The sequence below is a fragment of the Crinia signifera genome, chromosome 7 (assembly GCF_055691185.1).
Source record: "Crinia signifera chromosome 7, ASM5569118v1, whole genome shotgun sequence".
NCBI lineage: Eukaryota > Metazoa > Chordata > Amphibia > Anura > Myobatrachidae > Crinia > Crinia signifera.
Window position 1 is genome coordinate 132,384,127 of NC_139223.1, and position 24,517 is coordinate 132,408,643.

Here is a 24,517-nt window from a genome sequence, read left to right on the forward strand (position 1 = left end):
CTGTTTGAAGTCTCCGAGTGACGCCCCTGCTTGTTGGTGAGCTGCTGTACTGTATATATATAAATATATATAAATAGATGATATATCATCTATAAATATGTCTAGTGTCTGTGTGTCACCAGAACACTGCCATCTGTTGGCAGCAAGTGAAACGACACCTCTTTCTCTCTCTCACACATTAGCTACCTTACTAGCTTTTGAAGCATTTGCTTCGGGCAGGCTTACTAATATATATATATATATATATATATATATATATATACACACACACACACACACACACACATTTTTTTATAACAAATGTTTATGTTAGCCTGGACATGTGCATTGTACCTAAAGAACTCATATAATAAAAATAAAGTTTAATCTCTGAATTAAAGCCGTCAGCAATGTTTAGCTTGGCACAGTTTCGCAGGATGTTTTTCCACATTTAGTCCACCCAAAAAAAGTCCTGACAAAACACAAGATCCAATTATGATGTTTGTTTATGCAAGAGCCACTGCTCTACTGACCGATAACCTTTCTGTAGTGTCCACAGTTATTACTAAAATGGTCTGTCTTAAAGGGACACTGTACTGAAAGGTAACGAAAATAAAGCAAGTGCACTACCGTGAGTGACAGATGCATTGTTCTAAGCTCATTGTTATAGTTCTAAAAAGCAGAGCGCTGGTTATTGCAGCCACAATCCATAGTTACCAATCAGGTTCTCACTGTCAGCCATCTAGCATAAAGAAAGCAATGAAAGCAGATATTTGATTGTTGCTATGTGTTACATGTGCATTAGTTTAATTAAAAGGTCCCCATTATCAATGTCTGCAAGTATTTTGCTATTCCTCATGATAATATGAACTCTAGGTGGCACTGTTCCATTGGCATCTGATTACTTCACTTTTATTTCACTTATTTTATTAACTGAAAATATGTTAAATATTTATTATTAAAAAATGTAAACTATCAGAAAAAAAACAGTAAATATTACTTGTCAATATTTCACCACTTCTATTTAAAAATGGTGGAGTATTAACAGTGGAGAGTTGTGAATACTTGGAATGTGCAATAAGATCCCAGATTTGCAGCAATAGGTTGTGAACTGTAATCTCTGATTAAAGTTATTGTGAAATATCAAGGAACAGAACCGTATTTAAGCAGCACTGCACACCAAGCTCAACAGAGGCCATTGGACAGCCATGATCTTCTATGACTATAATGGTCCCCATACATTAGGCCTACTCGTCGGACCTAATTTCCCCTGAGCTTCCCTTGCAGCTGCACGGGAGAACTCACTATGATTTGGCACTTGATGTGCCATTTTTTACATAGGATAAATCGCATGTGATTTATCCCATGTAATTCCTGGGGAGCTGCGGGGGCAGGAGTTTTGGGATGTGTGAAGCGCCTGTGAGTTGTGGGTGCAGCGGTGAGGCGGGCGGACCACAGTGTCCGGGAAGCACTGAGCGGACACTAAAGACAGCGGCGGGAGAATGTGAAATTAAAAAAAAAAAAATAGGCCTGCCGCTGATTGGCTGAGAGGGCTCTCTCAGCCAATCAGCGGTGAGACAGCGAGACTGTTGATTGGCTGAGAGAACCCTCTCAGCCAATCAGCGGCAGGCCTATCTTTTGAATTTTTGTTCACGCTCGGCCGCCGCTGTCCACAGTGTGTGCTCAGTGCTTCCTGGACACTGCGGACTACCCGCACAATGCTGCACCCACAGCCCTCATGCTGGACACCCCCCCCCCCCACCCCTTCACATAGGTGTGTGCCAGCGGTGCTTTACCACTGACAAACATCTCCGGATCGGACCCAACACATCGTGGGTGCTAAAAAGTACCCGCAATGTGCCTTTGATGGGTCCGATCCAACAGATTGAACATGCAGCAGGTTCAATCTGTAGGGTCTGACCCAATGTGCACGGGACCGTGCATCGGGTTGGATGGGGTGTCAAACACATCCAAATTGGCCCGATTTCTCGGCCCGATAAGTTTGAATTGAGGGAAACCGGCCTAAACCAGATAAGTGTATGGGGGCCTTAAGAGTGCTCTGCAACAGCACAAGATTTTTGACCTGCTGTGAGCTGACTTTGTGGAGTATAAACTGTGCCAAACTTCTATGTTTGAGTGGTTTGCAGAATTTCGTCGATGGAAATGGTCACTGGTACACAAAGAGCGCTGCGGCTGACCTCACTGAGCACAAAGTGCCATGGTTGAGATGGACACCAGGGTAATCCTAGCCCAGTTAGAGAAGGAGACAGGCATCTCATCGGGATCCATCCACTTTATGGTCAAGACTGGTCATGTAGCTACCGTACCACTCGTACAGCAGTGCACCTTTACTGGGGAATGGTATACAGTACCTGCTGAATGTGCTGGAAGCCACACTTCTCGATAATAACAATGCGCCTGCCCACATTTCCAAGAAAGTTTTCAGGCCAAGAACGCATCCAGGTGCCTGATTATTTGCTGTACAGTCCAGCCCCTGGCCCCATGTGACTTCCCACAAATCAAACGCAAGATGTGTAGGATTTATTAGGAGGCACCTGAAGCTTCAGTGGAGACCTTCATCCAGCATGTAGAAGACATATCTGCATCTGACTGACCCAACTGCTTCACCATGTGGTCTGAGCGTATGTATCACTGTATAGATTCCTCTGACTGAAAATGTAATACTCCCTTTGTTTCTAAATCAAATACTTTTTGTGCATCCACAAACTGATTCCTCCTAAGCCTATTTAATGGTCACTGCAGATAAATGATCATTAAAGCACCAGCTTTGCCGGTGGTATTTAAGTAAAATTATTCCCTTTTTTAAAACAACCCTTAGGGCTTTTCCATGTCATGTACACAGATACCGGCACACCTTACATATGGTACATTTTTATGTGTCAATTCCAAACTGACATACTGCAAAACGTGAAAAGTGAAATCTAGATTTAAAGCCCAATACAAATGTTATCAAAATCCTACAGCTTTTCAAGGGCACATTAAGGACACGTTGCAGAGTTGCTCCCGCAATTTACAATAAAAAAGCATGCAGTGGTAATTTGTGTGTGTGTGTGTGTGTGTGTGTATGTGTGTGTATGAAGCGGGGAATTATTCAGTTATCCCTAATAGCTGTTGTTACACCTGGCTGAAGGTATGTGAAACAAAATCCCCAATAAGTGCCATGTTTTTAAGCCTGTGATCACAAACACAAAGATCCAGGATAACTTTTAAAATCCCTGTGTTTTCATGTGAAAAATTGAATTGCCAAAAGGAAAAAAATGGTAAACGTTAATACCCCATTATTTTGGGCACATACTGCAATTAATTGAATTCACCCCTAAGGCAAATTCCTTCTCAAATGGACAAAACCATGTGCACTGCAGGTTGGGCAGATGTAACATGTGCGAAGAGATTTAGATTTGGGTGGGGGAGATCTATATTGCAGTGTAAAAATAAAGAAGTCAGTATTTTGCCTGCACAGAAACAAAATAACTCACCCAAATCTCTGTGTCATGCCTTTCAGCATAAATTTCTGTTGCGTTCAATTGTTTATGTGATTTGCATAATCCACTCCCTCCTGTGGTCAGCACAGATCTATACCAGAAGTAGTTTGTCCCGCTTAGCTTTCTGTAGCTAGCTAGCAATGCATTCTGGGCTAAAGATGCTGCTAGTAGCCATGTTAATTCTCCACATGGACTCAGGCAGACATACTTCACATGGTCCAATCTGATGCAGCATTCGATGGTGAGTTTATAACTCAAAACTGTGTCACCATCAACCTAATTAGACAGGCATGCCAGCTGTATTAGACTGAAGCATGTCCTTTACCCATAATGTCAGGTGGTATGCACAATGTTATGTGTACTGCATGTTTACCTTGCATTTTCCTATGTACAAATTGTAATTGCATGTTTATGTTTTGTTTACAGTTTTACCGCACTTCACTTGTATATGCAACTTCACATCAATATATCAATTTCAAGTCTATGCAATGTTATGCTTATTATACCATCTAATCAATCATCGCATATTATATACGTGATCCCTTTACTGAACAATAAACACCGTTCTTCAGACATTGGGGCAGATGTATTAACCAGCGTTAAGTGCAAAAATGCACTTAACGCTGGTTAACTGGGGGGGATTACGTCTGACCCTAATGTATTACTAGCGCACCTAACGTGCGCTAGTGACAGCCCGCCGAGTTACGCTCGGCGGGGCTGTCCCTGCAATCCCCCAGGGATTAACGGCCGGGGCGATGTATTAACAGCCTTCAAGGCGTTAATTCGCCCCGGCCGCTTCGCCAGCTCAGGGCTAGCGTTGTCCTATCCCCCACTGTGGGGACAACGCTAGCCCTGCTTCTGGCTAGGGCTGCGCTGGAAATCTCGCGTTTTTTGCGAGATCTCGCGCATGCCCAGTAAGCCGGGCAGGGGGGGGGGGCGACGGCGAGTGCGCATGTGCGGGGCGGCGAGGGAGCCGATAAGGAGAGCCGTTAACGCTGGGCATAACGGCTCTCCTTATCGGCTTGGGGGATGTTAATACATCTCCCCATAACGAGTGCCCGCTTCTCCTCGTTATGCAGGAGAAGCGGGACTCGTTATTTAACAAACGTTAAAACATTATTGATACATCTGCCCCATTGTATCAAGCTCGATCATTGGAAAGTAGAGGAGGGTTATGCTGCAAGTTTTAAATTTGCCAAGCGGCTTAGCAAGAGACTAAACACTCTGCACATGTTACATCTGCCACCCCCCCCCCCCCCCTGCAGTGCACATGGTTTTGTCCATTTGAGAAGGAATTTGCCTTTGCGCGTGAACCAGAATAAGAGCCATTATACTTTTAACACCATACAAGAGCCTTGATGTTAGTCAACAAGTAGCATCTTAAGTGTTACTCACCAGTTCAATGAACAGGAAATCCTGTATGGCTCCCTACCATACATGTAGTTCAGATTTTACTGCATTCACGTTTTTAATCCTCTGGATGGCAAAATATTCTCATTATAGTCTAACTCTGAAAGTCCATCCATAGCCTGGAATACAGATAAAGGCATTTATAATATCTACATCCTAATGTACGTGATCAGATATTATACAGCGGGAAATAATTAGTCATCTCTGGGGCAGTGACATAAAGAACTGTATATATTAGTTCACAACCCACAAGAAGGGTAAATTAAAGGAACTAGATAACCCTACTGTATATTAAAATACAAACATTGCCTACATTCACAACTATGTTAATATTGGGAAGCCATGAAATGCTTTACGATATATGTTAATGTACAGAAGTCTTGAAATGTGTTATGATATGTGTTACAATTATTGTATATATGGCACTATTTGCTAATCAACACAACCTCAACATAACAGCACAAAGATGTATTAATATCATCAGTGGTCTTATGAAGCATGATGTACATTAGATAGACAGACATCCATTCGCCCGCAAGTGAGAATATCTTTAGTTCCAATACATTACATATATACTGGCAAATATTATTAGGAATTCCTTTCCAATACCCAAGTGGCATATTCGGACGTGTGGCCCTTTAAGATCTGCAACCCACTGAATTCCCATTTGCTGTACAATTCTGGTGGTCTCATTAGCGTGAAGGCAGTCAAGATAATTAAAACGTATTACATCTGTTCTATCAAACGCTTAGCTCATTTTCAATCCACAAAGTTGAATCTGAATGTTTAGTTCACCACATTGCTAGTTATGGGATTAAGCAAGGAGCCCCCTGATGCTGACCTATCGCACAATGCTCTCCGCAGACGTGGCTCAGTGTTGCCAAGAGCTCAGTCAGCAGATCACTCAGGGTGGAAATGCTGATGTCTTTGTTTCTGGGGCAGCTGACATCCCTACTAATTCACAGGGCATTAAAGGAGTGATCCAGTAAAACAAAAGTTTCCCTATATAGTTATAGGAGTTGCTAGGAAGATTTATTTATATAGTGTCTACACCAGTGGTTTCCAAACTTTCTTTAATCATGGCATCCTAGACTATCAGCATTTTCTTCACGGCAAGAGTATTATTGATAAATTTAGAAAAAAAAATACATTAAATTAAGTAAATTGCCCCTAACTGTCATCCATAGTGTCAGTTATGTGTGGTCTATAGATGTGCTTATGATTTTCTACATGTTTAATGATTGGCAGCCACTAGCACTGGTTTTGCCTATCACTTTGACCATAAATAATTTGATTTGGTCCTGGGCCACCAACCCAAGGCACCCCAGGGTGCAAAGGCATAACGTTTGTGAACCACTGGTCTACACGGATTCAGTATTGAATCCTGGCGGTCGGGATCCCGGCGTTCAGAATCCCGACGCCGGTACCCCAACAGACGAAATGCCGACAAGGGGGGGACGTGGATCGCCCCCCCCCCCTTGCGGGCTCGCTGCGCTCGCCACGCAGCGGGCCCAGTGCCTCGCTACGCTCGGCACACTAATTTATTCTCCCTCCTGGGGTGTCGTGGACACCCCAGGAGGGAGAATGTGTCGGCATTTCGGCGGTCGGGATTCCGGCGTCAGGATTCTGAACGCCGGGATCCCGACCGCCGGGATTTTAACTGCATCCCGTCTACACATATAATAAAGCACATTCCATCAGTCCCTGCACTATTGTAGCTTACAGTGTAAATTTTATACTAGGATTCCCAAAAGTCAACTTGCCTATCTACTAATATGTTTGGAAGGTGCAGATGCAGAAACTGGAGCACCAAGATATAATCCACATAAACCCAGACAGAGGTTACACTGCACACCGAGCTCCAGCAGAGGTAAGTGCAACAATACAGATTAATTTTGGTGCATAGAAACTGCTGGGCCGTAACTACACGTAGGTGAGTGGTGCGCCACACTGAGCACAGTGGCTCCGTAGGCGCACCATTGACTGCCCACTGCCCATGCTTCTGGCTTACAGAGTCCTTGGAACGGTACCCTGCAAGCCAGGAGCTCTCCAGTAGTGCCCCCCACAGCAGCCCGACTCTGAAGACCGCTGTGGTTTCCGGGTTCTGGTGGCCTCACCCCTGTGCGTGATGTCACATACAAAGGGGGCAGGGCCGGCACAGGGTGCTGCGAACGCTAGTTACATAGCTGAGAAACATCAGATAAGAACCACTCAGCCAATCGAGCCTGCCCCTTTCTTAACCTTATGGTAACATCAACCCCTATTTCCTCTGTAATTCTTTGTAGGTATATCCTTATGTCTATCCCAAGCGTGTTTAAATTACTCTACTGTCTCAGCCTCTGCACCTCTTATGGGAGGCTATTCCACTTCTCCACTACCCTTTCTGTGAAATAATTTTTCCTCAAAATTCTCCTGAACCTTCCTCCCTCCATTCTCAGTACATATCCTTGTGTTTTATTACATTTCTTCCTTTGAAGAATGTTTCCCTCCTATCCCTTGTTAACCCAGCATGATGAATATTTCAGTTACGGGCATCAATGGTACAGTATATAGCCTCCAATTAAATCCATTACACGACAGTGTAATTGATATAATAAATAATCAAACCATCGCCCTGCCTCTGCCCTGCAGTCATTTAGTAATTACATTGGGTTTCTTTCTTTGAATCATCTATGTTTATGAGTAGATCGAAGGCAATCAGTATGATGACACGTAAATAAAGAAACAAAATGAATCTTAGGAGTCAGGTGGTGGGAGAAAATGGGCGGGGGCGGAGGGGGCAGATACAGGCCATCAGAAATGTAACCAACACATTTCAAATACATTGTTTTGTTACTGTATGTCAAATCAAGTTCATTAAGAGTTTTCGAGTATTAATCCCTCTTCCTGTCAGTGGCCCTTATTCTGATCGGTGCGGCCGGATCCGAATATGCGGCCAGGACCGTGCGTGCGAAACCCCGCCTTCCATACGGATCGCCAACTCCGTCCGTACGCAGTAAGAAGCTGGCCGAACGGACCGCACATGTATTTTTCACGGAATACGCCTCCTCCATCTCAGGGAACCTCCCCCAACATTCGATGGTCGTAGACCATCGAATGCAGGACCGAGTGCTCCACCAGCTCCCGCAACCTCAGACCACACGGACATTTCTCCGTGCAAAAGCAGGGATCTGGGCGGGCAGCTGACATCCGGCGATGTCATATGTCCGCCCCCTACACGTGTGTCACGGCCGCATTACCATGCGTACGCCCAGCGTTTGCATGGGAACGCCCATGAAACGCGGGGCGTATGCATATGGTAATGAGCCCAAATAGCCCTTCGCGCCCCTCTCCACCCCCTGTTCGGAGTGTTCACATATCATGCGGGATTTGGCCGTACGCCCCGCTCGCACATGCGCAGAGACGCCTCTGCACATGCGCAGACACAAAACATCGGCGGGACGAACGCACGCGGATATTACCGCACCAACCAGAATAAGGGCCAGTATTATGAAACCCTCTCCGCATGAATATCTTATATTTATGTACTAGGACTATTAAACACTGGGGATATTGCAGATATGCCCAATGTTAACCCCTATGAAGTCCTGTATGGGAATATTGTTTTTTCTCCAATTTAATGAACTCTTCTGCAAATACTAATGGAAAGAGCTATTGTACTGCGTAGAGTTCACTGCTGGAACAGAATAAGGAAGTCTAATGGCAGCTGTGATCAGTTAAAATGCCTTGAACAGTTAATCTACACATGCCTATCCACATATACAACCTACAGTGATTGACGAACATGGACGGTTTGTGGGATATTGGTCTTGAAAACATGGCTAGTAGTGGGGACTCTTCCACTAATGCCTATGAATAATATTTGATTTGACCTCAAAATGATACGGTTCCCTGTCAGGGGCGTGGTTTCTAGTAATCAAACAGATTAAACTGATCAAAGGCTTTCCAATGCTGCAATATACAAGCATGCACCCCTTCTATCCAAATACATTCTGCTATCAAGGGAAAGGACCATGCCCTCAAAAACTGCTTATGTATGTCATTTGTCAGTATATTACAGGACACATAAAGATAGAAATGTTGCTACACAATAGAGTAATAAACACTATGCTGCGAAAATAAAATATTTATATTCCTGGAGAGCTAAAAAAATCTTATAATATAATGTGATCCCAGACTACAGGGGGATCGTGGGAAAGATTTTGAGATTTATGTTCCTTGACAGCTGTTACTGGTTGTCTCTCTCCGTGTACCTTGTCCTTTGGACCCTGAACAGTCAGAGTCTTCACAAACCAGTGTCAATTAAAAATACATAATTAGAAGTTAAACACAATCAGCATGTCAATTAATCTTGTGACTGCCGACATATGACAGCCTTTAATGATACAAACTGCACCTCAGTCTCAAGGTAAAATCAATTCTTGTAAAATTTACAAAATAAAATATGTGAGTTTTGTGGTCTATGAAAGATTAGATTGTCTACATCTGTTTATTTAGTGACTAATAGATTATTTTGTAGGAAGGAATTAGCAGGACTTCCCCATTCCCTACAATTGGAAATTGGTGTCATCATATGAGTTTTAAATCCCTAGAAAAACCCCAGCAAATAAAGCTGTATTATGAATGGCATTGTTAAGGCATAATGGTTTTAATATATGATTAACTTATTTGTAACAGGTCCTTAATAAATACAGGAAGCCTGTTATGCATTGGAAAAATCTTCCTCCTGCAATCTGCTCTCCGCTCTTGTAATAGCTGGAGGTCCCATCCCCGCCATTACCGCCCCCTGCTGGCAATATGCTCTACCTATTTTAATGTATTAGGGAGCTTTTTTTATGAACATTTACCTTTATATTTTGTTGTGTTTTACAATTGGGAGTTTTCCCAGAAACATGGGTTTGCTGCCAACATATCAAGGCCTCACCCTCCAATGTATAATGACTTAAATCATTATGCCATGGGACTGATATAAACTGCTACAATAATAATAATTTTATATATCATACCTCCAAACATTCTTATATTATTAATATTATTATTATTACTACCAGTTATTTATATAAGACACACACATATTCCGTAGCACTATACAGAGAATATTTGTCCATTCACATCAGTCTCTGCCCCAATGGAGCTTACAGTCTATATTACTTACATGTTCGCACACACACATTCTAAGGCAGCGGTTTCCAAACTGTATGCCATGGCTCCCTGGGGTGCCTCGGGACACTTGCAGGGGTGCCACAAGGCACCCCAGGTTGTCCAGGACCAATTCAAATTATTTATGGTCAATTATTTATGGACAAAACCAGTTCTGATGGCTTGCAATCATAAAATGTGTGTACATGCAGAAGCAAATCCTGCCCTTTACCACAAAACGATTTCATTTTATATTTTTTTCTACCTTTTCCTTTGGTCTAGGGTTTCTACAAAAAAATTGGGTTACTCTGGGGGGGCCATGATTAAAAATTAGGATTGGGAACCCCTGTTCTAGGGTTACATTTTTTTGAGGGGGAGCCAATTGACTGCCCAATATATTTGTGGATTGTGGGAGGAAACCAGAGTACTCAGAAGAAACCCACACAAGCATGGGGAGAATATACAAACTCCACACAGTTAGGTCCATGGTGGTAATTGAACTCATGACCTCAGTGCTGTGAGGCAGTAATGCTAACCATTACATCGCCCATGCTGTCCAGGCTCGGCACTCCCCATAGGACCCCAACCGTGTTTTGCCGCTGTGGGGGCTTGACCAGTGCACTCTATCTCTGCAGTAACATGCTCTGTTAATTGAGTCTATTATGCAGACATCATCATGGAAGTACTGTATTAAGAAAGCTTTCTGTCAGAGGCTAATATCTATCCCCAAATATCAAGATAGAAACAGTGGTTTGACAGAATTTTTTAAATACATAACCGCATTAACATATAGTTTTCAACTTGGTGGTTTGCCCCTCCAGGGAGGACCCAAGGGCAACTGCATGAGTGATAGTGCTAAGAATGACGATCTCGCTGTAAAATGACTGCACAAATTACTATGATGCAAATCACAGAAAATAATGTAATCATGGTCCTCACCCGCCCATTTTGCTACAGAAGTGAACAGAAGGGAGGGAGGGGAGTTTCCAAGATATTCAACAAGAGTAGGGAAGAATGCAGTTACCTGCAGTATATAAAAAAAGGTGTTGCTTATGTTGTGCAAATGGAAATTAAGTAAAGTGACACAAAATGGTAAATACATAGAAAAACAGTTTGAAGATAATCATTACTAACAGGATTACTGTAGCTAATCCCACCAACAATAAACTCACTACTGTATTTCACAGTAATATTATCCATCTGAACCAAATTGTGGCTCTGTCCATAACACCCAGGGGTTACCCAACATCTCCATGTGGTGCTGACCACTGGGAAAACAGCTCAAGTTCCAAATATTATCAAAGGAACATGAAATAATGTAAGAACAGCAGCTGCGGGAACAGTGGGTGATAGATTTCTGTGAGATAATGAGACTGTGCACCACCCCAGGGAAGGTGGAAGGTCAAATTGTAAAATATATTTAGCATTTACCAAAATGAAGCTAGATTCCTCTGAAGATGAGTGCACAGTAAATGAATGTATTTGCATAGATATTGCAAAGCACAAATATGAGTTAGCAGGGAGAGCAAAGGAACGTTACAACAAGTTACTTTAATATTTTTAGGAAATAATATGTGCCCCTGGAAACTTTATCTAATGTACTGCTTTATTTTACTGACGTCTTGGAAATGTTTATTTCCTTAGAATATTTTTTTGTTGCTTGCTAATGTGTTTTTATTCAAGGAATTTATATTATGGAATTGTGGAATTGTGTAAAACGGTCTATTTTAATTGCTCTTGGATATGACACCAGTCAGCTCTGCTTTGAGTTATTGATGAAATTGTATTAACCCCTTCCCGACATATGACGTACATTTACGTCATATGTCGGGTGCGGGGGAATCAAGCCAGCTCACGGAGTGAGCTGGCTTGACAGAGAGCAGGTAATGGCTGTATATTACAGCCAGGTCCCTGCTCTCACGGCCACGAGCGGCGAGTTCGCCGATCGTGGCCGTTTAACCCTTTAAGCACCGCGGGCAAAGCGACCGCAGTGCTTAAATAGCTGATCGGAGGGGGGGCGCCCCCCTCCGGCGCCGATCGGGGCCCCCCGCAGCGAGATCGGAGGGTGCCGATCGGTTGCCATGGTAGCCAGGGGTCTAATGTAGACCCCTGTGCTGGCCGTGTATGCATACCTATTACATCCTGCCTCAGGCAGGATGTAATAGGAAGTGCATAAAATCACTACGTTCAGCCATAGAGCTCTATGGCTGAACCTAGTACAGGCGATCGCGCCCCCTAGTGGTCAAGTACACTAGGGGGCCTTGTAGTAAAAGTAAAAAAAAAAAAAAAATAAAGTTTAAAAATAAAAAAAAAATAAAAAAATATTAAAAGTTCAAATCACCCCCCTTTCCCCATTTCACAAATAAAAAAAAAAAATAAAAAAAAAAAACATATTTGGTATCGCCGCGTTCCTAAAAGTCCGATCTATTAAAATATAACATTAGTTATCCCGCACGGTTAAAGGCGTAAACGGAAAATAATTCCAAACGCCAAAACTACGTTTTTTGGTCGCATCGCGTACCCAAAAAAAAATAACTAAAAGAGATCAGAAAGTCGCCCATATCCCATAATTAAATTAATTAAAAAGTACACTTCAGCCCGCAAAAAATGAGCCCTCACCCAGGTCCGTAGGTGGAAAAATAAAAAAGTTATAAGCCGCAGAACATGGCGACGCAACGCAAATTAGAAAAACCGTAAAAGTTGCGATTTTTTTTTTAGTGGTAAAACATAACGAAAACTATATAAGTTTGGTATCACCAGAATCGTAACGACCCATAGAATAAAGATAACCCATCATTTTAAACGAACTATGAACTCCAAAAAAACCGTAACCAGCGCAAAATTGTGGAATGGCGTTTTTTTTTTTTTTTACCCCACATTGAATTATTTCCTGATTCCCCAGAATATTATACGGTATAGTAAATGGTACCATTACAAAGTACAACTTGTCCCGCAAAAAAAAAGCCCTCATGTGTCTATATAGCCGGAAAATTAAAAAAGTTACGCTTATTTGAACGCAAGGAGGAAAAAAAAAAAAAAAATTAGCATAAAAGGCAATGTCGGGAAGGGGTTAACTAAACAGTTTTGTCTCATATACAAGGCCCTTAAAGATAAACTGCCTAGCCTAGATCATATAAAACAGTTATGACGACATGTGACCCTTGGAGCATTCACTTTCAGACACCAATACCTTCCTGCTTTGTAGTCATATTTGTCTGTACCTTGCAATGCTTATTTAGATGAGCTGCTGATATTTTATTACTGATAGGTATGTCTTTCGTTGATTCAATGTATTAAATTACCGTAATACAAAGGGTAATGCGCATCCCTTACTGTGCTCTCTAGTGCAATGAATGAAGTAATCAAAAATAGGTTAGCTAGCACATACTTGCCAATGAATGAAGGTAGAATACACCAAAATACCTACTAGAATGTCAATTTATTGGCTAAACAAAGTTGCATTGGAGGCTGGATTGCATATCACTAAGTTCTGTCAATGTCTCGTTGAGAATTTCTGAATGTTTGCTGCAGCTGTTGCGGTTAGGAGGTTCGTGACTTACGGCAGAAATTGTGTGGCCGGGGACTGACAAGATAGGCAGGGCAGGGCCCCCGTTCCCCATCTTGAACCCCCAGCTTACCCGGTGAGACCTCCAGTGTCCGCAGCACTGGTCGCACTACTCAACCTCTACATTGCTTCAAGGGAAATGTGAACTTCGCTTATGACACTTGAGAGACTCCAGTCCTGCGCCCCCCCTTCTCTCAGGGCCCAGGACTGGGATCCTGCAGACCCCACTGATGGCAGCCCTGAGGAGGAGATACTGAGGAGGTACTATAGACTGTATTGTTTATTAACCTTTATATAACAGTTTGATCAATATTTGTGGACAGTAGATGTAGCAATTAGAAGTTTTAATTAAAATCTTAGTTCAGGACGGAGGGTTCTGGTTATCTGGAAACCCCCCTCCTCTTGGCAAGTGCCTTAAATTATGACAACTATAGCACTGGTATATAATATGATCAGTAGAGCTGCCACCACATCATGCAGTGTAAGGGACAGAGCAGAGCTGCTGCACATGCCCAGTGTACCAGCTTCTTCTTCCACATTTACCGTATGTGTGGATCTGAGCCCTCAAACATGGCAATGGATAAGGGAGTAGCTGCCAGGAGGAAGAGACAGGAGCCTGACCATGAAGTGGGAGATTGTGAAAGTGCGCTACTGGTTCTGTTATATTTGTGTATTTATTTATTATATGTTTAACCTTTTCCTGACCACTTTTCTTATTTAAATGTTTGAAAGAGCCTGTACTATAGACCAGTGTTTTTCAACCACTGTGCCGTGGCACACTAGTGTGCCTTGAGCTGTTCTCAAGCGTGCCCCCAGATTTAGAGATGCCCAAACCAGTTTACTGCAACCACCTGTTCAATTGTTATTTACTGGTCTCTTCTTTTCATGTAAAGGGCCAATGTATTTTATTCATGTTACCTGTGGGGACCAGTGTGATTGTTTTTTATATGGGGGGCCAATAGTTTTTTTTTTTCTGTGTGGGCCAATGTGTTTTGCCCTGTGGGGATCTCATGGTGTGCCTTGCCAATTTTAAAATCTTATTTAGTTGAAAATCACTGCTATAGACCATCTGTACTGTTAAATATCAATACGGTATTCCATACAGTATCCAGTGTATAAAAAGATTATCAATGCTGTCAACGCTCCCCCAGACGCGCTGCAGAGTGTGAGATTTTGGATTTCATATGGAAACCCCCACTAAAAATCCTGCTTTTGCCACTGAATGTATGTACGTGTTCTTCCATACCAGATTAACCTTCTAACTGACCTTGTATTGAAAAATATTATTTTACCGTTGTTTAAATATGTTAAATCTACTTATTTGGCTGATGGCAGCGTTTTGCCAGGAAAAAAACACATGCAGTGTGCTTTCCCTTGTGTTCCAGAGGAAGTATATAAATCCTCAACTGAGACATAGTAACAAAACAAAATAACCTGCATAATCTCAAGGTTTATATCAAGGGTTATTCTCCAATTGTGCTGATCTCAATCAAGATCAAATAAAATGTATAACAAACAATATCACCTTGTTGCATCGTTATATAGGGATGCTGGAGCTGAAGCTACAGGTGCTTTTTTTTTTACATTGCGTATGCTCCAGCTATAAAATCTTCCCCTGCTGCTGAAAAAGTGTAACTGGTTGTTAAAGGGGTGCTCAGATGTTGATATATACCCCTTTTAGATCGCAAAAATAACCCGGGTATTGGCGGGTTGCTGCACCAAGTCTAATAACCCAGGTTGACCATCTCGGCAATTCAACCCGGGTTATAAGAATGTTTAAACCCGGGTCACCCTCTATATAATGGGGGACTTGGGTTTAGTGTGAAAGTGCCAAACCTGGATTGTAGCCAGGTCGAACTTGGGATCAAGATTCAGGATCTGACCCGGCATTGCGCTCTGAAAGCAGCAGAAGTGTAACGAGGACACACTTACCTTCTCTCCTGCAAGCTGTGGGAGACTCTTGATTTTTATGGCTGTCATCCACACCCCTGGAGGAATGGCCAGATATCCTGCAGATATTCCTAATAGGGATGCCAATCCCGGGGCATTTTTTCAGTCCCGAAATTTGGGATTGAAAAATGCCCAATCCCAGGATTCGCCTGATCCCGGGATTGGCTTCCCTAATACAAAAACATACAAATACAAGAACCCGCCCTGGCCACACGCATATTTACTTACAGGTGCGGTGTGGCCGGACGGGTGGGTGATGGAGCCACGCGGATGCAGCCTGGGAGGGTAGGCGGGAGGATGGAGCCTGGGCAGGTGGCGTCGGGCGATGGTACGGGGGTCCGGGAAGAGCGGAATGCAGACAGCCTGGGTGGGTGGGCGGTCTCATGGAGGCGGCGGCGGGAGGTCAGCGCGGTGCACACCGCACACAGAAGGAGGCGGCGGCTGTTGTGTGGCCTGCGCAGTGTGACCTCTGACGTCGGCACGCTGCGCAGAGCCGCACTGCCCAGGACCATATGCGCAGTCTAATCCTGAAATCCCCGCATTTTAGAGGCCAAATCCCAGGATCTCGCCGTTCCCGATCCCGGGATTGGATAACCTAATTCCTACTGAAGCAGACAGGATGAGGTGGTGTTATGAATACATTCATCTGTTTGAAGGGGGAAGGGCTTAATGATATGAATTTGCATCATTTAACCCCGATCCCTTCTCCCAGACCCTCAAATCACAACAGCATTTTTTTGTTTGAGGGGAAGGCTAGTAAAGTGGCAGCCTGCCCCCCGAAGGTGCAGGCAGCATCTACTCTATGGCCCTTATTCAGGTCTGATCACAGTACAGATTTGTTCTCAAAATGGGCAAAACCATGTACACTGCAGGTGGGGCAGATGTAACATTTATAGAGAGAGTTAGATTTGTGTGACTTATACCCTTTTTACACCAAAAACCCTGGTCGGACCCTGGTCTTTGAACGCTAGAGTATCCAGGGTCTGACCCTGCTTTATACCCCATTTACACAGCCACTTTGACCTGGGTCGGACCTGGGTCTGCACCATTTACACTGAACCTGGGTCAGCCCTGCCTTAAATATTATATATATCAAATATATATATATATATATATATATATATATATATATATATATACTGTATATATATATATATACACAGTACACTTACCCCCCGTAGAAGGATGAAGACCAGCACTCAGGCGTAATTCAGGTGAAGAAAATGAAGTTTATTCCATGTGCAAGTGAAAGCAACAATGGCTGTCCCCCTCTGTCCCAACCTTACAGTTGTGCTCATAAGGTTACATACCCTAGCAGAATTTGTGTTTTTTTTTTGCACATTTGTCATCAGAGAATATGAATGATAACTCACAAACTTTTCTTTCACTCATGGTTAGTGGTTGGGTAAAGCCATTTATTGTCAAACAACTGTATTTACTCTTTTTAAATCATAATGACAACAGAAACTACCCAAATGACCCTGATCAAAAGTTTACATACCACAGTTCTTAATACCGTGTATTGCCTCCTTTAACATCAATGACAGCTTGAAGTCTTTTGTGGTAGTTGTAGCGGAGGCTCTTTATTGTCTCAGATGGTAAAGCTGCCCATTCTTCTTGGCAAAAAGCCCCCAGTTCCTGTAAATTCTTGGGCAGTCTTGCATGAACTGCACGTTTGAGATCTCCCCAGAGTGAATCAATGATATTGAGGTCAGGAGACTGAGATGGCCACTGCAGAACCTTCACTTTATTCTGCTGTAGCCAATGACAAGTAGACTTGGCCTTGTGTTTTGGATCATTGTCATGTTGGAAGTCCAAGTACATCCCATGCGCAGCTTACGGGCTGATGAGTGCAAAATTCCCTCCAGTATTTTCTGATAACATGCTGCATTCATCTTGCCATCAATTTAGACCAAGTTTCCATTGCCTTTGTAGCTCACACATCCCCAAAACATCAGCTATCCACCTCCGTGTTTCACAGTAGGTAGGGCCTTGTTGACTCCTCTCCAAATGTAACGTTTATGGTTGTGGCCAAAAAATTCAATTTTGGTCTCATCACTCAAAATGACTTTGTTCCAGAAGTTTTGAGGCTTGTCTCTGTGCTGTTTGGAGTCTTGTATGTGGGATGCTTTATGGCATTTGCGTAGTAATGGCTTTCTTCTGGCGACTCAACCATGCAGCCCATTTTTCTTCAGATGCCTCCTTATTGTGCATCTTGAAACAACCACTTTCAGCTGAAGTAATTTGTGGATTTTTCTTTGCATTCCTAATAATTTTCCTGGCAGTTGTGGCTGAAATTTTTGTTGGTCTACCTGACCATGATTTGGTTTCCACAGAATCCCTCATTTACTACTTCTTAATTAGAGTATGAACTCTGCTGATTGGCATTCTCAATTGCTTGGATATCTTTTTATATCCCTTTCCTTTTTTATACAGTCCGTCATGTATGGACAGCGATGATGTCAATCATCGCTGCCAGGAAAGCCGCTCAGTGCATACACAATGAGCGGCTTTCCCCCTGCCCGGTGCCGACGGAGGGGGAGGACGGCATTGCATAGCGACAGCAATGTATATGTTACACCATAACAAAATATACATTGGGGGGGCAGTGGCAGTGGTAACATACATTGCTGGCCTGCAAAAAATGTAAGGCATGGCTTTGTGGGACAGGGGACTATGCACACTGCAATGCCCATTACACATATACCACATACCTTAATGCCCATTACACATATGCCACACACTGTAAAGCCCATTACATATATTGCCACATAAGTGACGCTTACCTACATGCTCATTGGTAGGGTTTTCATGCACGGTGCCAGGGGTAACATGCTATGTGCACTGCACTGTGTGGTTCTGCCTCCTTCCACTCACCTTGCCCTGCTGTCAGTCCCTGTCTGCATCACTAAAGGAGACCGCCGGGCAGAGCGGTGGGGAAATCCGACTGTCTCAGAGCTGGTCCATCTGTCCCCGACTCGCAGCCAATCAGGCAATGGTGGCTCGAGAGTTGCAAGCAGGCGAGTCATTCAAAATAGCAGCACAGCGGATGGTTGGACCTGCTCTAAGACAACCAGGTTTACCACCGCTCTGCAGGTGGAAACAATGCAGGCAGAAACAGACAATGAACTCACGGAACGCAGTTCTGCCCCGTTACGGCTCAATTTAACCCATGGTGGGCAGTAATGCCAGTAATATATACAATGCTGGCCTGTGCCATCATACATGGTAATCATCATCATCAATGGCTGCCAGGGTGTGTCCATGGAATACCTGCACTGTGGGGTCATTTATGTACCTGCACTGTGGGGGCATTTATGTTCCTGCACTGTGGGGGCATTTATGTATGTGGAACTCTGTTGCCATAATTAGAATTTTGGAGACAACTGTGTTCCGTAATATAAATCGGTATTATTTTGTGGCCACACCCCTTCCCCGTGAAGTCACTCCTCTATATTTTCGGCTTGAGCACCCACCAGCAAAAATATAAATCGGCACCTATGCATCACATCACATGTGTAGGCAGCAGACAGCACATACATGGCAGCATTGTGGAGGCACAGAATTGTTGGCAACTGAGTTTTACCCACGCAGTCAGGATCACCTTCTGTATCAAGCTTCATTCAGTAGACACACATTGGAAAGGTCTTTGTGGTATGATTGGTTTTATATAAACTGGAACTGGTCATAACATGAACTTGTAATGAGAACAAGGTAACTGTACATGAATAACTTCTCACTGCATCTGTCTTTCTCCTTCATGTAACCTTCAGACACAGGAAACAACAACAAACAAGTATATACATACATCACAGACTGTAAGACATACAAACACATATGTGACAGCACCGCCTGCTGTCCCTCCAGTGTAATTGCAACTTAAGTCTCATCTGATGTAGTTTTCTCAACACCCCTTCTCAACAGATGAGGCTTGATCCACGAGACCCATCTTTCTGCATAGTCTGTGATGTCTTTCTCCAACCAATGGCTTGGTGAGAATGTCTGCAGTCATCTCTTCTGTTGGGCAATATTCCAAGTTAAGAAGACCTTGTTCCTGTAGATCCTTCAAGAAATGGTATTTCACATCGATGTGCTTGGTCCTTGGATTTACCCGTTCTGTTTGAGCTAATGCGAGACATCCTTGATTATCTTCAAAGATTTTTGTAGATTCTACTTGTTTCTGTCCCAAATCAGCTAACAATTGTCTCAGCCATATTAGCTCTTGACTTGCTTGAGCTGCTGAAACATACTCTGCTTCTGTTGAAGAAAGTGCAACGCATGATTGCTTCCTACTTGTCCAACTGATCGGTCCTTCACCAAGTAGAAATATGTGTCCACTTGTAGACTTTCTGTCATTAGAGTCTCCAGCCCAATCTGCATCCACGTATCCAATCAGATCCCAATTTCTGCTTGCTGGAAGATTAAGCACTAAGTTAATGGTTCCCTTTAAATAACGTATTACCCTTTTCACAGCATTCCAGTCCATCTGACTTGGCTTGGAGACCTTTCTGCTTAGAGTTGATACTGCTGTAGCGATGTCAGGTCTGGTAATAGTGGCAATGTACAGCAATTTTCCTATTGCCTTTCTGTATTGGTGATTATCTGGTAATGATGTACCTTCATTGTACATTTCCTTTATGTAGTTGGTCTCCATGGGAGTACTTGCCGGTTTTGCATCTTGCATCCCAAACTCTTCAATGGCTTCCTGTATCTTTTGTTTCTGGTTTAAGGTGAAGTCGCCGTTTTCTTCTCTTGATATTTGAATACCTAAATAGTGTGTTATATTTCCTAGGTCTTTTGTTTCGAATTCCTTATTCAGGATCTGCAGTAATTCCACTTTATCCCCTTCTTGCTCGAAACATACTAGAAGATCGTCCACATAGATTAACAGGTAGATCCACCTGTCAGTTATCTTCTTGACATATAGGCAGGGATCTGCTTTGCTTCTCACGAAGTCTACCTGTATGAGGATTTCGTTTAATTTTGTGTTCCAGGCTCTTGCCGCCTGCTTCAGACCATATATACTTTTCTGGAGCTTGCACACTAGGTCTGGACTTTCAGGGTCTTTGAAACCCGGTGGCTGTTCCATGTAAATATCCTCTTTTAGCTCGCCATGTAAGAACGCTGTCTTTACATCGAAGTGTCTTACTTGCATATCCTTTGCGGCTGCTACTGTAAGCAATGTCCTGATGGTTGTGTGCTTTACTACTGGAGCAAATGTCTCATCATAGTCCTCTCCATATTTTTGTGAGTATCCTTTGGCTACTAGTCTGGCCTTGTATCGCTCCACTTTTCCATCTGTGTTGTATTTAACTTTGAATGTCCATTTGCTGCCTATGGTTTTCCTTCCTGATGGCAGTTCTGTTAGTATCCATGTCTGATTGTCATGCATGGATTTAATTTCTTCTTTTGCTGCTTCTATCCATTTCTCAGCTTCCCTTTCTGGTAAGTTTGATATTTCTTCCCAGGATGTGGGTTCACATATACTAGTGGTGCTAGCTTTATATGAGAGACGCACTGGTGGTTTGCCTTTGTTCTCTCTGCTCGAGCGCCTTACTTCACCTGTTGTGCACTCTTCCATACCTTTGGTAATTGGTTCCAGACCGACTTCAACCTCTTTGATGGTATCTGTTGTGATGGTGTCACTAGAGTCAGCGTTGTCTTCTTTATCCAGATCGGCTGGAATCATTACTTCATTTCTTAGTTCCTCCACAAAGGTCACGCTGTTGCTTAAGGTTATCTTATCCGTCTTTGGGTTCAGAATTCTGTATCCTTTGGAACATTCACTGTATCCAACGAAGATTCCTTCTACTGCGCGATTCTGCAGTTTACTTCGTTTTTCTGCTGGAATGTACATAAATGCTTTACATCCAAAGACTCTTATGTGTTTCAGATTTGGTTTCTTGCCATGCCACAACTCATATGGTGTTTTCTCCACTGTTCTTGAGAATAATCTGTTTTGTAAGTACGTGGCTGTCATTACGGCTTCACCCCAGTATTTATCATCTAGTCCTGAATCTGTTAACATGCATCTGATCATTTCTGTCAGAGTCCTATTCTTCCTTTCAGCTACCCCATTCTGTTCCGGTGAATAGGGTACGGTCTTGTGGTGCTCTATACCGAGCTGTCTCAGGAAGTGTTCTATTCTGTGACCTGTGAATTCACCTCCATTGTAGCTACGAAACACTAGTGGATTTCTTTGAAATTTATTTGTAGCCATTGTTATATAATCCTTTAACTTGTCCAGTACTTCATCTTTGCTTTTGATGAGATAAGTGACTGTGTATCTGGAGTAGTCATCAGTGAAAGTCACTATATATCTGTTACCGCTTGGTGTATGTACTTGCATTGGGCCACACACGTCGCTGTGTATGAGATCTAGAGGTCTCTGGGCTCTGTTCTCACTTTGTTTTGGAACTGTCATTCTTGTGGCTTTGGCTTTTATACAGCATTCACACCTCATGGTTGTTGAACAGTCTGATACTGTGAGATCCTTCGTTAGACCTCTCTTTTGTAGTTCCTTAATGCTGTCTGGATGCCTATGTCCTAGTCGTCTGTGCCACATGTGAATACAGTCGTTGTGTTCGTGTGTGCTTAATCTCACCTGTTGTACTGTCGTGTCTAGGCGATACAGGTGTTTCTCTGCTTTGGCTGTGGCTACTGTTTCTGTTCCATTCTGGATAAGACACATCTTGTCTTGGAATTTAACAGTAAGTCCTTTATTCGTTAAGCACTTTACAGATATTAGTCCGCCTTCCAATCTGGGAACATATAGTACATCTTTAATTGGTATTGTTTTGTCACTTTCATTAGTACTGGAGCATATGAGCATACCATGCCCTTTACCTTCTGCAGTGATATTGGTACCATCTGCAAGATAGATTGCTTCTCTATGACTTGTGTCAATCTCGGTGAAGAAATCTCTGTCGCTTGTCATGTGACTTGTTGCTCCTGAATCTATGAACCAACTAAAGTTTGTATGTGTTACTGTCGCTTTAAAAGTTCCATTCCACTTATCTGTGCATATATCTGTGAGTGCAGCTTTCACTTTCTGCTTGGACCCTTTTAAAAGTAGTTTCTGCTGTTCTTCTTTCCATATGGAACACTGTCTTTTTAAATGCCCGATTTTCTTACATCTAAAACATGCTCTTGTTTCTTTGTTATGCACCCTGATGTCTGTAACTTTGAGAGATTTTTCAGAGTCACTGTCCATACAATCCTGTGTGATTTCTTTCCTGCGCTGATATTCATCTATAAGCCTATTTTTCACAAAGTCTAGTGTGAGTTCTGTTTCAGGTCTTGTTTCCAAGGCATTTATCAGTGCACTGTATGTGTCTGGAAGACTGCACAGGAGTATGGCTACTATGTGACTGCATTTCAGCTCTTCTCCTATAGATCTGAGCTTTGCTACCATTTCCAGCAATTTACTTATATGCTCTTGCATAGTCTGCCCTTTGCCAAGTCTCATCTGGTACAGTTTTCTTAGCAGGAATAATTTGCTGTTTAAACTGCTTCTTTCATGTAGCTTCTGCAATGTCTCCCACATGCCCTTTGCAGTGTTTTCTCCATTTAAATGGACTAATTGATCGTCCTCAACTAATAAGCCTATAGTTGCACGTGCTTGTCTGTTCTTCTTGTCCCATTCCTGGTAATTATCACTTGGTCTGTCTGTAGTTATGACTTCCCACAAATCATCTTTAGTCAGCAGCATTTCAACTTTAAATTTCCACAGTTGGTAGTTATCATTAGACAGCTTGGTTACTGCAAGTCTAAGATCTGTGCTGCTTGCCATCTCTTCTGCTTATCTGCTATTCCCCTTGAGTTATACTGTAATACTGGGTTTACTCACAGTTGCTTTGCAGATCTCTAAGAGATGTTTCTGGTGCCTTAATCCTTGTAAGCTTTACTCCTGGTAACTGGGATCCTCTTGTCTGTGTCTGGGCCCATAACCTGTTGGCAACTGAGTTTTACCCACGCAGTCAGGATCACCTTCTGTATCAAGCTTCATTCAGTAGACACACATTGGAAAGGTCTTTGTGGTATGATTGGTTTTATATAAACTGGAACTGGTCATAACATGAACTTGTAATGAGAACAAGGTAACTGTACATGAATAACTTCTCACTGCATCTGTCTTTCTCCTTCATGTAACCTTCAGACACAGGAAACAACAACAAACAAGTATATACATACATCACAGACTGTAAGACATACAAACACATATGTGACAGCACCGCCTGCTGTCCCTCCAGTGTAATTGCAACTTAAGTCTCATCTGATGTAGTTTTCTCAACAAGAATGATGGGAGGAGTCTAAAATAACAGACAATTCAACAGTTTTTTTCAGACTTCTTGAATCACTGACTGAGATTAGAAAAGTCATCAGCCTAATGGTCAGTAACATGGAGTCTTGACCCAATGCTGAGAAGGTCGGGACCCACTTTGGGGTCAGGACCCACAGTTTGAGAACCGCTGTACTAAGCTAAGCCCTGAAAAGTGATAAAATGGAGGGTGATAAACTACCAACCAAGCAGCTCTTATCTGGAATTTTTCAAACACAGCCTTTAACATGGCATTTAGGAGCTGATTGGCTGGCAATTTATCACTCTCCAATTTATTATTTTCCAAGCTCAGTACATCTGGCCCAGTGTGAGTCCAGTATCTGTGCTGTCCGCCTGCACCGCCCCCGGTGGGGTGACTCAAGGTGTCCATACACTGTGCAATGATCTCACCAGTTATGGGCTGGATCGCACTGCGTTTTGCATGTGATTTGCGTGCGATGCGATCAGAAGGCAGAAAAGTATGCGGCACATACTTTTTGTACTGTGCGATGAGATGCCCACAGGAGCGCACAGCGCATCGCACTGTGCAAACGCACCGCGTATGGGCACCTTTAGCGCTCATTTGCCTCAGTGGTCTGTTATTAGCAACAATGGCGGCAGCTGGCTCCTGCTTTGCATCGGTAGCAGGTG

General features: G+C 43.0%; 1 protein-coding gene and 1 long non-coding RNA gene across 2 annotated transcripts in view; one reads left to right on the plus strand and one right to left on the minus strand.

Moving 5' to 3' along the window:
• The window catches only part of LYPD6 (LY6/PLAUR domain containing 6), an 85,541-nt gene that overhangs the window by 40,505 nt on the left and 20,519 nt on the right, over positions 1-24,517 (minus strand). Inside the window, exon 2 of the mRNA XM_083153840.1 lies at positions 4,878-5,011. The gene's annotated coding sequence lies outside the window, so the exon portion shown is untranslated. The remainder of the gene's footprint in view (positions 1-4,877; positions 5,012-24,517) is intronic.
• The window catches only part of LOC146020597 (uncharacterized), a 55,616-nt gene continuing 34,770 nt past the window's right edge, over positions 3,672-24,517 (plus strand). Inside the window, exons 1-2 of the long non-coding RNA XR_014450814.1 lie at positions 3,672-3,723; positions 6,635-6,762. This is a non-coding gene — a long non-coding RNA (uncharacterized LOC146020597). The remainder of the gene's footprint in view (positions 3,724-6,634; positions 6,763-24,517) is intronic.